Source organism: Mytilus trossulus, unplaced genomic scaffold (assembly GCF_036588685.1).
Source record: "Mytilus trossulus isolate FHL-02 unplaced genomic scaffold, PNRI_Mtr1.1.1.hap1 h1tg000062l___fragment_2___debris__unscaffolded, whole genome shotgun sequence".
In the NCBI taxonomy this organism is placed as follows: Eukaryota; Metazoa; Mollusca; class Bivalvia; order Mytilida; family Mytilidae; genus Mytilus; species Mytilus trossulus.
The window spans coordinates 141695-161335 of NW_026963293.1; positions in this window are offsets into that span (position 1 = coordinate 141695).

A 19641-nucleotide genomic window follows, 5' to 3' on the forward strand; every position below is an offset into this window, starting at 1 on the left:
GTCCGTTCGAGCTATCCGGTAAGGTGTGACCGAGGCTTTTTGATAAGGTTACAGTTCAAAAGTTTCTATTTTTTCAAACATTTGAAATCTTTTACAATGTTTATGCAATCGCCTTTTCCCCCTAACATGCACTTATAATTGAACAGTCCTACTATTTGAATTACTGTTTCAGGCAGATATGTCTACCAAATTGAATATGATTTCTCAAAGGTATACATCAAAGTCAAATACTATTCTTAGTCAATGTAATCGGCGTCTCTAAATTCTTGTTTAATGTAGAATATTTATTTCAAATAGCATACCATTGATTTCTATCGTCTTCGAGTAAAACAAAGTATCCTGTTTTCTCAATCTCCAGGGTTAAACTTTGTTCTCTGTTATAGTAATACTAGATACATGTAGATGAACGTACAGGTCGCCAATATTATGTAGATTGTTTACAAAACATAAAAGCTGTTACGGTAGTTAATCTAGTGAATTTATCTTCCAGACCTCCAACGGATGTATAACGGACATGTAACGGATACAAAACGGAAACGAAACGGTCGAGTACCGTACAAAACGGACGCCTAACGGACGTTCAACGGACATTTTATCCGTTGGACGTCCGTTCAAAGTTTTGAACATGCTCAAAATTTTCCACCGGACAGAACGGACGTCGACGGATAAAACGTACGCTTAACGGACATGCAACGGATATGGACGGACGTCTAACTGATAAGAACGGACGTCTAACGGACATGAACGGATTGAAAAAAAGTTATCCGATAGGGGTCCGTTCGAGCTATCCGGTAAGGTGTGACCGAGGCTTTAGGCGTCCGTTCGAGCTATCCGGTAAGGTGTGACCGAGGCTTTTTGATAAGGTTACAGTTCAAAAGTTTCTATTTTTTCAAACATTTGAAATCTTTTACAATGTTTATGCAATCGCCTTTTCCCCCTAACATGCACTTATAATTGAACAGTCCTACTATTTGAATTACTGTTTCAGGCAGATATGTCTACCAAATTGAATATGATTTCTCAAAGGTATACATCAAAGTCAAATACTATTCTTAGTCAATGTAATCGGCGTCTCTAAATTCTTGTTTAATGTAGAATATTTATTTCAAATAGCATACCATTGATTTCTATCGTCTTCGAGTAAAACAAAGTATCCTGTTTTCTCAATCTCCAGGGTTAAACTTTGTTCTCTGTTATAGTAATACTAGATACATGTAGATGAACGTACAAGTCGCCAATATTATGTAGATTGTTTACAAAACATAAAAGCTGTTACGATAGTTAATCTAGCCGTCGATACAAAACGTACCCCAGTGTGGTCGCAACATGGTAGTATACCAGTGTGGTGTGTGTTGAATGCCGTGGGTTCGATGTCGATTCAGGTCAAATCAAAGATTTGAAAATTGATACTTTCCTGCAAATCATGCAACATTTAGTAGTACAAAATGTACATGTACATTTGTAATAAAAATGATTAATTGACTAAGAATCAGTAAAACAATTATCTGGGAAGAGTTGCTTTAGAAATTCAGTAAAGTTTATCGGCAAAGTACATGTATAAAGCATATTTCAAATTCCTATCATATTAACATGATCTTCTGAATATGCATGTGATGTTTGCATCCGGACGTTGAAAGCTGACCGCCAGGCCCTTGCTTTATATTCTTAACATTTTAGTGACAGACAAGAGTAATATATACATATAAGATTTAATTAACTATGAGGGTTCATATCAAAATTTTGAAAGTAAGTTAACCAAAGGTGTTGGTTAAACATCATTTAGACATCAACAAAAAGAACAAAATAAAACCAAAAGATGTCTATATGATCTAGATGAACATCAGGCCTTAAACAATGGACGCTGTCCATTCAAAATGTAGGTCCCAGAGTTCAGAAAAGTTATAATACATATAATAGAATCTAACAAAGACCTGAGTGCCATTGATAACAAATTCCGTATTCTCATTAAATCAATCATCCTCGATCTGTTGAAAACCAAAGCAGTCAACCGTATCAAAACGACTCTCTTATACAGTTACTGAAGCCGTAGCAGAAGACTAACATTAGTTGGTTAAAAAACTCTTGAAACAACTCTCCGAGAAGACCGTCAGAAAATTGCTAGCTGTTGATTAGCAAAATATATATATTTACTTTAATTTCTAGCTGTGTTCTAAATTCCCCGACGTTTATCCCAGTCTAATTCTTTTTAAATTAATTGTCAACTATTCTACACGTAATCTCGCCTTGAATCTGCATGAAATATTTGCCACTATATTTTAAGCATGTAAACATCAAGCTATCTTTTTTCGGACATAACTAATGTATTACTAATATATTTGGATTATATTTTTATTCCATTGTCAAGTGGATTACTTAATTGAGCACAAGTTTCTTAATTTGTGTTCAAATATTGTTGTCGGGTTGCTAATTCATTGACGATTACGCATCCTACATTTTATTGATATTTATGACGGATTAAATTATTAATTTGGATTGCAACTCCCCAAGGAAAATTGTATCGTGTAAATGTAGAGCCCCGTATACAATATTTATAATAACCGTACCTTCATTTCATTAGTGGTCGTAAATTCAATATGATTGAAAGAGCGGACGAATTATTCAATAAAAAAAAGGACAAAAAAAAAAGATCAAATTACAATACCAAGTAATTCACTTAGACAATTTGATATTATGATATATTGGGGACGTCCTAAATAAAATATATATTCAGCATTGGGATTCATTTTCTTTCTGAAGAACATATAATCTGAAGTTGACATAAATTGTAGACACTGTCAGATTAATCGAACAGAGATATATGTCAGCTGATTATTGGTTCTTTAATTAAATGGCTGTCGATGGTGATAAACTTACTAGTAATACAAAGTCAGAAGTTTTCAAATATCCAAAGATACAATAATATAACAGTAGCACGGTGTTACAAACGTCTACAGTCTCTTTGTGTCTCTATTCCGTTAGATTTATCAAAGCTATTATGTAGCACAATTGGTTTTAGTCAACACTACATTTAATAAAATTAAGAATGGAAATGGGGAATGTGTCAAAGAGACAACAACCCGACCAAAATAAAAAAACACAACAGTAGAAGGTCACCAACAGGTCTTCAATGTAGCGAGAAATTCCCGCACCCGGAGGCGTCCTTCAGCTGGCCCCTAAACAAATATATACTAGTTCAGTGATAATGAACGCCATACTAATTTCCAAATTGTACACAAGAAACTAAAATTTAAATAATACAAGACTAACAAAGGCCAGAGGCTCCTGACTTGGGACAGGCGCAAAAATGCGGCGGGGTTAAACATGTTTGTGAGATCTCAACCCTCCCCCTATACCTCTAACCAGTGTAGAAAAGTAAAAGCATAACAATACGCACATTAAAATTCAGTTCAAGAGAAGTCCGAGTCTGATGTCAGAAGATGTAACCAAAGAAAATAAACAAAATGACAATAATACATAAATAACAACAGACTACTAGCAGTTAACTGACATGCCAGCTCCAGACTTCAATTAAACTGACTGAAAGATTATGATTTCATCATATGAACATCAGGCACAATCCTTCCCGTAAGGGGTTTAGTATCATACCATCATAACATATATGAGAAGAACATAACCCGTGTCATGCCAACAACTGTTTTTAGAATAAATGTGTTTAGTTCCGACGCAAAGACCTTATCAGTGACTCAATATTAACGCCAAAATATGCAATCTTTAATGACTTGACAACAGTATCGTAATTATATCCCTTCTTAATAAGTCTATTCAAAGGTTTTGTAAGTTTATGAGGTGAATACTGACACCTTTGTGCTTTATAAAGAATATTTCCATAAAAAATTGGATGTGAAATACCTGAACGTATAAAAAGTCTGCATGTTGAGCTATATTTACGAATGATGTCTTTATACCGATGATAAAATTTAGTAAATGTTTTGACTAGTTTGTGATATCGAAAACCCTGGTGTAATAATTTTTCAGTAATACATAAATTTCTCTCGTTAAAATCTAAAACATTGTTACATACACGAGCGAATCGTACAAGTTGAGATATATAAACACCGTAAGATGGTGACAAGGGAACGTCACCATCTAAAAACGGATAATTAACGATAGGAAATGAAAAATCATCCCTTTTATCATAAATTTTAGTATTCAGCTTTCCGTTAGTGATATAGATATCAAGATCGAGGAAAGGGCAGTGGTCATTGTTAGTATTAGCTTTATTTAAAGTGAGTTCACCAGGATAAATTTCATTAATATACATACTGAAGTCGTCATTATTGAGAGCCAAAATATCATCCAAATATCTAAAAGTATTATTAAATTTGTTTATCAGATGTTGTTTTGATGGGTCTTTGCTTATTTTTGTCATAAATTGTAACTCGTAACAATACAAAAAGAGGTCCGCAATAAGTGGTGCACAGTTAGTCCCCATTGGAATTCCGATAATCTGACGATATACGGAATCCCCAAAGCGAACAAAAATGTTATCTAGTAAAAATTCAAGGGCATATATAGTATCAAAGCATGTCCAATTAACATAGTTTTTTTGTTTATTGCTACTAAAAAATGACCTAAAAGAGTTTGAACATATATATTCACATTCTGATTTTTTGAATGCCCATTTAATTAGATGTGTGAATTTTTTCTTAATGAGAATGTGAGGCAATGTGGTATACAGGGTAGAAAAATCAAAACTTTGAACAGATTCAAAATCACCAATATAAGCATGCAATTTATCAAGTACTTCCAACGAGTTCTTGACACTCCAAAAGTAATTTATTCCACTATTTTCGAAGGCCTTATTTGAACAATTTATTATAAGGTTTTTAATTGTACCAAGTGTGCTGGTAAGAATAATAGACAATTTAGTAGTTGAACAATGGCTTGAAGACGAAATAAATCTATATTTGTAAGGGGTTTTGTGTAGCTTCGGAAGCCAATACATAGTTGGAACTTTCATTGTATTTGGCTCTGCTTGTAAAGCGGTGGCTAAAAGTTTATGTTTGTTACAGATTTCGTTTTCTGAAAATGGAGTCAGTTGGAATGTTGGTGAATTGGTGATTTCCTTTTTCAGAACCTCGATGTAAAATTTACGTCAAACAATAATAATATTATTAGCAGCTTTGTCGGCCGGGACAAAAACAAATTCCTTGGCTAGTTCTTTTAGTTTATGTTTGATACGAGAAATAGGTTTATTGTGGTTATTGTTAATAGTAAAATGTTCTTTAAAATGTTGAGTACGTATATCAACTATCTTCATTACTGAATTAAAAAAAGAGTCCAAAGATTTTTTGTCAGCTTTTTCCCGTTTTATCCATTTCATACAGTAAGTAAGGAGTGAGTCGTGGATGATATTACGACACTCATTCCAATTAATAATTGACGTGGGACGATATTTAGGTCCTTTACTGAGAAATGATTTTAACTCTCGGTCTTGAACGATGTTAAGATCTCCTGTTATAACATGGGAAATGGGTCCATAAATATATTCGGAATTACTGCAATTACATGAAGTAGGTGTATTTTCACTGATATTAACATCTTTACACAATTGACTATAATTAAACACAAATTTCCGGGTAGATTTCTTGTAAATATAACAAATAAGAGGTAGCTCAGTATTGTCAAAATATCCAGGAATTTGTTCTTTAACAGAATGGTCGTTAAATATACCTCCAATATTTACAAAATCAAAGCCTTTGTTGACATACTTAATTTTAATAAAATGTTTTTTATGATCTTCAGGGCGATCAATTTTGGGAAATAATTTAGAATAACAATATGCCATAATAATTTGAACAATTTCATACTTAGGACTGCTATATGAAATTGTGTTGCAATCCTCCAAAATTTTATTTAACTTATTAACCGGTAACGAACAGAGTTTTGTTAACAGATAATGTCTGCCGTTGTTTTTTGAAATAGAAATAAGGTCCGAAATATTGGTATGATTGGCCCGAAATTTTCTTTGATTGCGATTTGTTCTACAACCGTGAGAACGGTTTTTACGAACAGTTTTAGAAACAATATCCAAAATGTTAACGGAATTGGTTCTAGATATATTACCAATTCCCATGATATTATCATTTAGACCGAGAGGGTAAACTGTCTGTAATTTTTTAATCCAATTTAATTCAATTATTTTCCGTGATCGTACAAACTTTGAATGCGATTCACCAGGCTGCTTATTTACTACTTCTAAAGGTTGAACTGCTAAATATTTAAAAGGATGGTTGTGCTTCTTAAGGTGTTGATAAATGATACTTTTGAATTTATTAGGTCTTTTAAAACGATACAGATGTTCTTGAGTGCGTTTTGATAAATATCTTCCAGTTTCTCCTACGTACTGAATACCACATCCCGGTTTGTTTCATGTGAGTAAATAAATAATACTGTTTGTTTTTCAAGTAATATCAGTTTCAAAATTTAAAGAAAATGTGCGACCATTAAACGTGGACCTTACCGTATTGTTGGTGGAAAGACGGGGACATGTAAGTCATTTTTTGGCATGACACTTATCGATAGAAGGGTAACCACGATTTTTATTGTTAAAAATGTTAGCGATGGTAGTATTTTTAGATAACCGATTTTGAAAATTGAGACGTGTAGATACCCTTTGAACAAGTTTAGTATTTAATATTTTTCCGTTTCTTAGTTTCATAATTGTTTTGTTAGTGAATTACATAATAAAGGAGCAAAGATTGGCGTCCAGAATATGAACCAGCATACAATAATTAAGTTAAGTAAAAGTGATAAATTTGTTCGGCTGAAAATGTCGAACGCTATCAGTATTAATTACCCGAAAAAGATAGTGTATATCAGGGTATGACTGATGGCTGACCAATTAGTAGAATGGGGCTGAATATTGAAATACTACTTTTTGATAAACATTCCTAAAGTAATGAACTAGAGAAGTTCTCGCTCGGACACACACTCCATAATCTAGTATATTATAAGAGCATAAACCTGAAGCACGGGGAGGCACTCTACTGCCTCCACACGGCACTAAAGACAAACTCTGTAAAAAATAAAATTGAGAATGGAAATGGGGAATGTGTCAAAGAGACAACAACCCGACCAAAATAAAAAAACACAACAGTAGAAGGTCACCAACAGGTCTTCAATGTAGCGAGAAATTCCCGCACCCGGAGGCGTCCTTCAGCTGGCCCCTAAACAAATATATACTAGTTCAGTGATAATGAACGCCATACTAATTTCCAAATTGTACACAAGAAACTAAAATTTAAATAATACAAGACTAACAAAGGCCAGAGGCTCCTGACTTGGGACAGGCGCAAAAATGCGGCGGGGTTAAACATGTTTGTGAGATCTCAACCCTCCCCCTATACCTCTAACCAGTGTAGAAAAGTAAAAGCATAACAATACGCACATTAAAATTCAGTTCAAGAGAAGTCCGAGTCTGATGTCAGAAGATGTAACCAAAGAAAATAAACAAAATGACAATAATACATAAATAACAACAGACTACTAGCAGTTAACTGACATGCCAGCTCCAGACTTCAATTAAACTGACTGAAAGATTATGATTTCATCATATGAACATCAGGCACAATCCTTCCCGTAAGGGGTTTAGTATCATACCATCATAACATATATGAGAAGAACATAACCCGTGTCATGCCAACAACTGTTTTTAGAATAAATGTGTTTAGTTCCGACGCAAAGACCTTATCAGTGACTCAATATTAACGCCAAAATATGCAATCTTTAATGACTTGACAACAGTATCGTAATTATATCCCTTCTTAATAAGTCTATTCAAAGGTTTTGTAAGTTTATGAGGTGAATACTGACACCTTTGTGCTTTATAAAGAATATTTCCATAAAAAATTGGATGTGAAATACTTGAACGTATAAAAAGTCTGCATGTTGAGCTATATTTACGAATGATGTCTTTATACCGATGATAAAATTTAGTAAATGTTTTGACTAGTTTGTGATATCGAAAACCCTGGTGTAATAATTTTTCAGTAATACATAAATTTCTCTCGTTAAAATCTAAAACATTGTTACATACACGAGCGAATCGTACAAGTTGAGATATATAAACACCGTAAGATGGTGACAAGGGAACGTCACCATCTAAAAACGGATAATTAACGATAGGAAATGAAAAATCATCCCTTTTATCATAAATTTTAGTATTCAGCTTTCCGTTAGTGATATAGATATCAAGATCGAGGAAAGGGCAGTGGTCATTGTTAGTATTAGCTTTATTTAAAGTGAGTTCACCAGGATAAATTTCATTAATATACATACTGAAGTCGTCATTATTGAGAGCCAAAATATCATCCAAATATCTAAAAGTATTATTAAATTTGTTTATCAGATGTTGTTTTGATGGGTCTTTGCTTATTTTTGTCATAAATTGTAACTCGTAACAATACAAAAAGAGGTCCGCAATAAGTGGTGCACAGTTAGTCCCCATTGGAATTCCGATAATCTGACGATATACGGAATCCCCAAAGCGAACAAAAATGTTATCTAGTAAAAATTCAAGGGCATATATAGTATCAAAGCATGTCCAATTAACATAGTTTTTTTGTTTATTGCTACTAAAAAATGACCTAAAAGAGTTTGAACATATATATTCACATTCTGATTTTTTGAATGCCCATTTAATTAGATGTGTGAATTTTTTCTTAATGAGAATGTGAGGCAATGTGGTATACAGGGTAGAAAAATCAAAACTTTGAACAGATTCAAAATCACCAATATAAGCATGCAATTTATCAAGTACTTCCAACGAGTTCTTGACACTCCAAAAGTAATTTATTCCACTATTTTCGAAGGCCTTATTTGAACAATTTATTATAAGGTTTTTAATTGTACCAAGTGTGCTGGTAAGAATAATAGACAATTTAGTAGTTGAACAATGGCTTGAAGACGAAATAAATCTATATTTGTAAGGGGTTTTGTGTAGCTTCGGAAGCCAATACATAGTTGGAACTTTCATTGTATTTGGCTCTGCTTGTAAAGCGGTGGCTAAAAGTTTATGTTTGTTACAGATTTCGTTTTCTGAAAATGGAGTCAGTTGGAATGTTGGTGAATTGGTGATTTCCTTTTTCAGAACCTCGATGTAAAATTTACGTCAAACAATAATAATATTATTAGCAGCTTTGTCGGCCGGGACAAAAACAAATTCCTTGGCTAGTTCTTTTAGTTTATGTTTGATACGAGTAATAGGTTTATTGTGGTTATTGTTAATAGTAAAATGTTCTTTAAAATGTTGAATACGTATATCAACTATCTTCATTACTGAATTAAAAAAAGAGTCCAAAGATTTTTTGTCAGCTTTTTCCCGTTTTATCCATTTCATACAGTAAGTAAGGAGTGAGTCGTGGATGATATTACGACACTCATTCCAATTAATAATTGACGGGGGACGATATTTAGGTCCTTTACTGAGAAATGATTTTAACTCTCGGTCTTGAACGATGTTAAGATCTCCTGTTATAACATGGGAAATGGGTCCATAAATATATTCGGAATTACTGCAATTACATGAAGTAGGTGTATTTTCACTGATATTAACATCTTTACACAATTGACTATAATTAAACACAAATTTCCGGGTATATTTCTTGTAAATATAACAAATAAGAGGTAGCTCAGTATTGTCAAAATATCCAGGAATTTGTTCTTTAACAGAATGGTCGTTAAATATACCTCCAATATTTACAAAATCAAAGCCTTTGTTGACATACTTAATTTTAATAAAATGTTTTTTATGATCTTCAGGGCGATCAATTTTGGGAAATAATTTAGAATAACAATATGCCATAATAATTTGAACAATTTCATACTTAGGACTGCTATATGAAATTGTGTTGCAATCCTCCAAAATTTTATTTAACTTATTAACCGGTAACGAACAGAGTTTTGTTAACAGATAATGTCTGCCGTTGTTTTTTGAAATAGAAATAAGGTCCGAAATATTGGTATGATTGGCCCGAAATTTTCTTTGATTGCGATTTGTTCTACAACCGTGAGAACGGTTTTTACGAACAGTTTTAGAAACAATATCCAAAATGTTAACGGAATTGGTTCTAGATATATTACCAATTCCCATGATATTATCATTTAGACCGAGAGGGTAAACTGTCTGTAATTTTTTAATCCAATTTAATTCAATTATTTTCCGTGATCGTACAAACTTTGAATGCGATTCACCAGGCTGCTTATTTACTACTTCTAAAGGTTGAACTGCTAAATATTTAAAAGGATGGTTGTGCTTCTTAAGGTGTTGGTAAATGATACTTTTGAATTTATTAGGTCTTTTAAAACGATACAGATGTTCTTGAGTGCGTTTTGATAAATATCTTCCAGTTTCTCCTACGTACTGAATACCACATCCCGGTTTGTTTCATGTGAGTAAATAAATAATACTGTTTGTTTTTCAAGTAATATCAGTTTCAAAATTTAAAGAAAATGTGCGACCATTAAACGTGGACCTTACCGTATTGTTGGTGGAAAGACGGGGACATGTAAGTCATTTTTTGGCATGACACTTATCGATAGAAGGGTAACCACGATTTTTATTGTTAAAAATGTTAGCGATGGTAGTATTTTTAGATAACCGATTTTGAAAATTGAGACGTGTAGATACCCTTTGAACAAGTTTAGTATTTAATATTTTTCCGTTTCTTAGTTTCATAATTGTTTTGTTAGTGAATTACATAATAAAGGAGCAAAGATTGGCGTCCAGAATATGAACCAGCATACAATAATTAAGTTAAGTAAAAGTGATAAATTTGTTCGGCTGAAAATGTCGAACGCTATCAGTATTAATTACCCGAAAAAGATAGTGTATATCAGGGTATGACTGATGGCTGACCAATTAGTAGAATGGGGCTGAATATTGAAATACTACTTTTTGATAAACATTCCTAAAGTAATGAACTAGAGAAGTTCTCGCTCGGACACACACTCCATAATCTAGTATATTATAAGAGCATAAACCTGAAGCACGGGGAGGCACTCTACTGCCTCCACACGGCACTAAAGACAAACTCTGTAAAAAATAAAATTGAGAATGGAAATGGGGAATGTGTCAAAGAGACAACAACCCGACCAAAATAAAAAAACACAACAGTAGAAGGTCACCAACAGGTCTTCAATGTAGCGAGAAATTCCCGCACCCGGAGGCGTCCTTCAGCTGGCCCCTAAACAAATATATACTAGTTCAGTGATAATGAACGCCATACTAATTTCCAAATTGTACACAAGAAACTAAAATTTAAATAATACAAGACTAACAAAGGCCAGAGGCTCCTGACTTGGGACAGGCGCAAAAATGCGGCGGGGTTAAACATGTTTGTGAGATCTCAACCCTCCCCCTATACCTCTAACCAGTGTAGAAAAGTAAAAGCATAACAATACGCACATTAAAATTCAGTTCAAGAGAAGTCCGAGTCTGATGTCAGAAGATGTAACCAAAGAAAATAAACAAAATGACAATAATACATAAATAACAACAGACTACTAGCAGTTAACTGACATGCCAGCTCCAGACTTCAATTAAACTGACTGAAAGATTATGATTTCATCATATGAACATCAGGCACAATCCTTCCCGTAAGGTGTTTAGTATCATACCATCATAACATATATGAGAAGAACATAACCCGTGTCATGCCAACAACTGTTTTTAGAATAAATGTATTTAGTTCCGACGCAAAGACCTTATCAGTGACTCAATATTAACGCCAAAATATGCAATCTTTAATGACTTGACAACAGTATCGTAATTATATCCCTTCTTAATAAGTCTATTCAAAGGTTTTGTAAGTTTATGAGGTGAATACTGACACCTTTGTGCTTTATAAAGAATATTTCCATAAAAAATTGGATGTGAAATACCTGAACGTATAAAAAGTCTGCATGTTGAGCTATATTTACGAATGATGTCTTTATACCGATGATAAAATTTAGTAAATGTTTTGACTAGTTTGTGATATCGAAAACCCTGGTGTAATAATACATGTATACGTCTATATCAATATATCAACAATTTTCAGTCTTTAGCTTGAAACATGCAATATAATAATATGCCATCGCTCTATACTCATTTGTCACTGTACTTTACATCTTAATTGTGATAAAAGACCATTTGTAGTCACATTATCATTTAGAACTTTCGGATAAACGGAAGATATCAACTAAAGGGTTGACATCGAATGTAAAGTGCTGATACTAATGTTTCTAAGGCAACCTTCATCACGTTCTTCGAGAACAAAAATTTAGAAAGCCAGACACGTAAAACCTTTAAGGGTTTCAACATCAATGTCACCAAACACCAAAAGCCCTGTTTGTTTCAAATCAATCCGAATTGCCTCTAATTATTTGTAGATTTGCATAAATAAGAAATCTAAAACGAACTCCTTCAAATCATGTGAGTGCAAGTGAAGATATAACATTTTTCTGTATATCGTTTGAATCGCCTCATCTCTCTCTCTCAAAAATTACTCTTTATGTTTATGGTGATGATGGTGGTGATGGTGATGGTGATCTTTCGGATATGTGACCACCATGACAGGCACAGACGAATGGTGTAATATGTAATCACTGACGCTCCCTAGCAGTGTCCTTCTGAATCTACCATAACCTCTACTTCCGGTTACAATAAGATCAGCGTTCAATTCATTTGCCACATGTATAACTTTAAGTCCAGAAGAACTTGCATGGGTACTCTTTACTGTGCCGTTCAGCTGAAAGAAAAAAATATACACAAGAAAAAAGTCATGTTAGAACATTTGTTTACTTTGTTGTTTAATCCATCTTTATTAATTTGAAAACAGTTTTATTTTAATATCATATTAAAAAAAAAGATTTCACTTCGGAAAAGTATAGTTTTGTACAAAATAAAAGTTACTAAAGAATTCGTTTGCATTCTGAAACAATATACTTTTATCAAAGAAGTACTTAATATAGCAGTCTGTAGGTCAATACTGAAAAATAAAGCGTTACGGTGTTAACTTTACTGGCTAGGGCTATTTTGAGATTGAGAAAAACTGTCAATTGTTAAGATTGTGTTCGACTCTCAGACTATATGTATTTTCTTCAACTGAAAAATTTTGTGCTGAATAGATTTAAAGTTCAATAAAATGGATTATTCTCTTGTGACCATTTACTAACTGAGGTATCTTATTTTAACAAGTACAATATAAAGGCAACTACTATATAGAAATAATGTTACGGTATACCATGGGTGTCACATGTGGAGCTGGATCTGCTTATCCCTCCAGAGCACCAGATATGAACCCCGATTTTTGGTGGAGTTCGTGTTCCAGACTTTAGTTTTGTTATGTTGTGTTTTGTATCCTGTCTTTTGGTCGTTATATCTCTTTGCTATTGTGTTGTCAGTTTATTGTATACACTTAATTATGTAGAGAGTTGTCTCATTGGCACTCACACCACATCTTCCTATATCTACTTAAAAATTGAATAAACAATTTTCTTTCGACAAAAGGTAACGAAAAGAAAACAAGATTAATATGGATCTACATAAATACATTTGTACATGTACCATGGTAAACATGGAAAAATTATATAAACAGAAAAATCTGATAGCCATACTCAATAATAAACATATGTACTTTCACGGTACTAAAATCTGTCGAAAAAAAAGATAGTCATACTAAAAAACGGTGAGCACTAATATAGGTTTAAATGGAGTAATTTTTCAGAATAAAGAATAATGAGCAAAACGAACAGAATAAAGGGTAAACACATCAGGGATAGAGGAAAATATGCAAAAATTAACAAAGATAAGAGGAAAAAAGTCTTAAAAAAAAGAAATAATTAAAGGACGCCCATCAAGAACCTCACGAATGTCTTACCAGAGATACAGATACTATCCTCAGAATAAATATATAACTGGATGTAAACAAACATTACATAAAGTATGATTGTAAGTTCCTGTTAGTGCTTCTTTATTACGCAAATATAATAATAAATTAGGATTTAACTGCTAAGAAGAAACTTGAGGACCTAATAGATTTTTAAAGTCACTAATCAGCCTCTATTACACAAGAATGTATGTCAGACAATTTGTATTTATGAATAATTATACAAATTATGATTAATCGACAGATACACTAAATTATAATTGGATAGATGTGGTACCTTAATTTCTTTCATATAAGCAGCAAACTCTACCAGCTTATTCTTAATTCTTCCTATCTCCCTCTGGATTAGATCCTTGAGTTCTCAATGATCGATGGAGATGTGTGCTGCAAATAAAATTAATGAACAATCTTATGAGATACTAAATGTAGAGAATCAAGCTGACTCGGATTTATTGTATTCCATCAATCACTAGTTAATCCATCGAAATAAAAGACGCCATTAAAGTATAGTGCACTTAAAGACATAAGTTAAACCATTTTGACAGACATATTTTTTTGTTCGGATTTGTTCCGCGTTTTGAAAATTAAGCGATTTCTTCAAAGATTCTGAACTAGAATTTACATTAAATGTCTTTCACGATCCGTTACCAAAACTTTCACGATCGTCTCTCAATACTTGGCCGCCGTTAGATATTCTTTCACGATCATTTCTCTCGATAAACCGAATGATACCCGTGTATTAGTTAAGCATATACCTTATTCTGAATGAGAACAACCAGAATACAAATTTCGATGGGATTCTACTTTTACGTGTAGCCGTTTAATTTTTGCCGTTAACTCAAGTAATGATTATCATGATATTTCAATGCGAAAAGAAATACTTTCGGCAAACATTTTCAGTTGCATACCTACTTATAGTCAAATGTTTCAATCCTTGGAATAGCCGATGTTTTCATTTCATTATGAATTAATTTTGCATAATTTAGGACTAACAAATATATTAATAAAATATTCATGTATGTCCCAAGTCAGGAGCCTCTGGCCTTTGTTAGTCTTGTATTATTTAAATTTTAGTTTCTTGTGTACAATTTGGAAATTAGTATGGCGTTCATTATCACTGAACTAGTATATATTTGTTTAGGGGCCAGCTGAAGGACGCCTCCGGGTGCGGGAATTTCTCGCTACATTGAAGACCTGTTGGTGACCTTCTGCTGTTGTATTTTTTTATTTTGGTCGGGTTGTTGTCTCTTTGACACATTCCCCATTTCCATTCTCAATTTTATATATTCTGTATTTAATAATCGACCTTCTAATCTTATGTAAACTTTCATCCAAATCAAACATGCATGTATTCCAAAGTTTTCAACGGCAGTTCATATTCACCGTCCTTCGGCCAAGTCAAATCCCTTTGCATAGCTTTTCTTGAAGATTTATTATTAATTTGTTTTTGTCCTGAATGTTCATGGTATATTTGCCACTGGACAATGTACAATAAGACAAAAAAAAACATAATTAATCAATCCGTTCAATACGTTATTGTAGTATTTATATAATGGTTTACATAAATTACTTACAGATTAATTAATTATGAATGGCTATTATTTATTTTGAATTTATTTAACCATAAAATTAACTTTTTAATATTCAATGTGAAGAGTCAAAAATGTATTAATTTATTTTATGGTTCAATGAATTCAAAATAAATTATTGCCATTCATTATTAATAAATTTCTATCAAAAATAAAGCTCAAAAAACATTTTATATTATTTATATTAACAATAACAACGTACACACATGTTGGCGTATGAATACACAACGTCAGAGTGGGCGTGTCGCCATAAAAATTGACAACATTGAAAATAAAACTAATACTTTTAACCAATCAGAAGACAGTAAATACACCAAATTTATTTATTGTATGATAAGGTTACAGTTCCATTACATGTAATAAGATAAACAAATACAAAATAAAGTTTCTCTTCTTTCAAATACATTAATTTTGTAGTTTTATATGAAATCTTTTACAAAGCAAATTCAAAATTAATGTTTTTCCCTATTATATGCAAATGAACAGCAATGCCATTTGAACCAATATACCAACACATTATGTCAATTTTGGTTTGTGCAGATAAATCTACCAAATTGAATATGATTTCTGAAAGGTATATATAAAGTCAAATACTTTTCCTTGTTAATACAATCGGCGTTTCTAAATTGTTGTTTAATGTAGGATATTTTTTCATTACAATGATCAAAATCATCCTGTAGTTAGACAAAAATTAAAAAAATAAAAGACTTTTATATAGTGATATATCAGAAACGTATGTTCCTGTTACCAATGGAATACAGAGAAAAGTAAACTAACTTATGAGGGATTTACTTGATGTTGGGTTTATTTGAAAGGGTGAAAAAATGCCGAACAATATGAATTGATATCTTAGACTTGCATTACTGGTGGTAATTTTTACAACCTTTGAAAACCAATTTTTAGAGGCATTTTTCAGTACAACCTGGAAAATGGGCAAATAATCTATTATATTACAGAATGAATATATATAGAAGTTTATTCTCTTGAAAACCATCTAATTGACTACGTAAAACAAGCTTAACATTTTATCTAAACCTTTTCTTAATAACCCAAAATTTCTTTTGAAAATGGTAACAGGATAGACAAAATAATGTATCACCGATCAAAAAATGTTTCAACATATTCTTGTTTGACATCATTAAGATTGCATCTTTTAATATGTTGTTCTTAAAGTACTGTTTGTTTTGATTTGCTTATGAAGAGGGTTGTTTGAATAAGTAACTTTTAATCATTTTTTCAATTTCAAAATTCGACATTTTTTGAAAATGACCCATATATAAGATGTTACAGTAGATAAACTGACATGGATTCTTAATGAAATTGATGTTCTATGTTGGGCATAATTTTCTTGTTAAAGAAATAATTTCTTTCTCTGCCATCCCTCAGTCGCTTCCGATAAATAAAATTACAAAATGATGAGAAGCAACCACTGTATGTTGATTCCTCTCTGAGGTGCTATTGTGGGAATTAAAGTTAGCTTCCTGGCTGAAGTCGAAATGTAACTGTGAAAACAGTCTTTGTTGTAAAGAAGTTTAATGAAATGAATCGTGATTATTAGCTATATATATATATAGTTTTTGTAGCCAGTTTGAAAATAGGTCAAAACCACTAAGCTATATTTCATTTGTTAATCCAGAACTAAAACCAATTAAACTAATTTGTATGGTTTGGTCATTACATGCATGTAGCTATCAAATTCATAATATGCTTGATCTCAATTTATTTATACCCCAGGCAACAAACTAAAATCAGGTATTTAGAATAGAAACAGTTTGAAACCTCAACTTTATACTTTTAATTAATAAGTTTTTTCAAACAAATCTCACTTTTTCATTTTATAACTTGTCCTTTTGTAAATTAGCCAAAATATAATGAAGTTGTTGTTTTTATAAGTTCGCTTATGAATACAGATTGCATCGACTCGAGCTCCTCTCCCTGTTATTATAATTCTTTGGACAATTGCTAATTTATTTTTGCAATCACATACCGTTAGTAACTTAAATATAATAGTTTTCAATCCAAACATCAAGTTGTTCAGACATTCAAATTTTTTTTAATTTTTTTCCCCCGTCACCTCGACTCCAAATATTATCAATCGGTGTCTGTAAATCGTTTCATATCTATAGATTTATTTTAAGGACTTAAACGCATATTCATGAACTGTTTCGATATGACATATAATTTCTACATTAAACACACCTAAAAGGTGCCTTTAAATTTCGTCATAATTTCCAGGGTTGACTATTATTTTAAAATAATATTAAGTATGGTATCTTTATATAAAAAAAAAAGATGATGTGGTATTATTGCCAATGAAACAAATATCCACCAGAGACCAAGTTACGTAGAAATTAACAACTATTGTCACTGTACGGCCTTTAACAATGAACAAAATCCATACCGCATAGTAAGCTACAAAATGACAAATTTAAAACAATTTATACGACAAAACTTACTGCCTGATTTCATTGCGTTGTCTGTTTTATCTAATTGTTGCCTTTTTGCGTGAACCCCTAGGTTGATGACCTCTGTAGTCTTTCGGAATACACATGTTCTTTCCAATGGCCGCTTGCGTAATAGGTAATTAATTGATCTAATGAATATATATTAGCGTTGTACAGTTGCTATGGAGATAAGTGTTAATCGAGGCTGCAGCTGATTGATATCCCACATCAGTAGTTAATTAAATTAGAGTCATATACATGTATGTTAAGGTTTTTAAATTACAACCTTGGTTCACATTGGAGCCGATTAAGTTACCGTCAATGTATAGGGTGTTTTAAAACTGAGCCATTTTAGCCTTTTAAAAAAAGTGCAAAGTCCGTTTAAGCAGCAATTAAATTCTACGTCCAGGAAAGATGCAAACACACAAGGTGTTTTAAAACTGTCCCTATTTTAACTTAGATAGCAAAAATGGAATTATTATTAGTCCATTACTTTAATTGGTAAAATATCGTAACAAACTTTCCTTTGTCGTTATGAAAATAGAAATCAAATCAACGAGAACACAAATTAAAGAAAAACAAAGTGTAAAATGCAGATATAAAATGCTACAACGACGCATTTATTTTTTAAGCTACAAATTTGTGAAGCGATGTGATGACGATTCTGAAAGAATATATTAGATGTTCGGGCGTGAGGTCTGGATATTTAAAAAAAGAAGATGTGGTGTGATTGCCAATGAGACAACTTTTCACAAGAGACCAAATGACACAGAAATTAACAACTATAGGCCTCGTGTATGAGTAATGTCATGGGTTTGATGCCGAAAGACTCGAAAATTGGCACTTTCCTGCCGTTTCAGGCATTTCGTGACAAGAATGACTGAATGAATCAGAATAATATATATGGATAGAGTGCGTGCCGACCTGCGTTAGAAATTCAGGACAGTCTGTCGGTATAGTACAAAGCATGATTCATAAATTCATATCAGATTAACATGTTCTCCTCCTGAATATGAAAGAAATGTTTTGCTCCAGAACGTTTAAACTATCCACTCGTTATCTCATAGAAAAATTATATTTTATATTTTAATAAGATACTGTCACAAGACAACTATGTCATTAATGGAAGCTTAATGTTAGCCTTTTGCATTATATTCTCAACATTCTGGAGGTTGTCAAGAGTATTCTCATATAAAATTCAAATACATATGATGTCATAGTGTTAAATAGTTGGAAAGTAAGTTAAACACGATTAAAATAATGTGTGTGTAAAACATCAACGAGACTTCAACCACACAAATAAAAAAAAAACTGTGGTTGTCGTTGGTTCATGTCTGTCATATTTGTTTTCCGTTAATTGTTTTATTATAAATTAAATCGTTATTTTTCTCAATTGAATTGTTTCATATTTTTCATGTCAGAGCCTTTTATAGCCGACAATACGGTAGGCGGTACAGTTGCCTATAATTGCTTACATCCACTTCATTTGAATTTTGATTGACAGTTATCTCTTTGGCAATCATTCCATATCACCTTATTTTTATATCAAAAAGACTTCTACAAAATCTAGATGAAAATCAGGCTTAAATAATGGACAGTGTATATCCAAAATGCATAGAGCCCTGAGTTTATAATAGTTTAATACATATAATAGAGATTATCAACGACCTACCACTGATATCAAATTTACTAGTTTCATTTGATCAATCTTTCCCG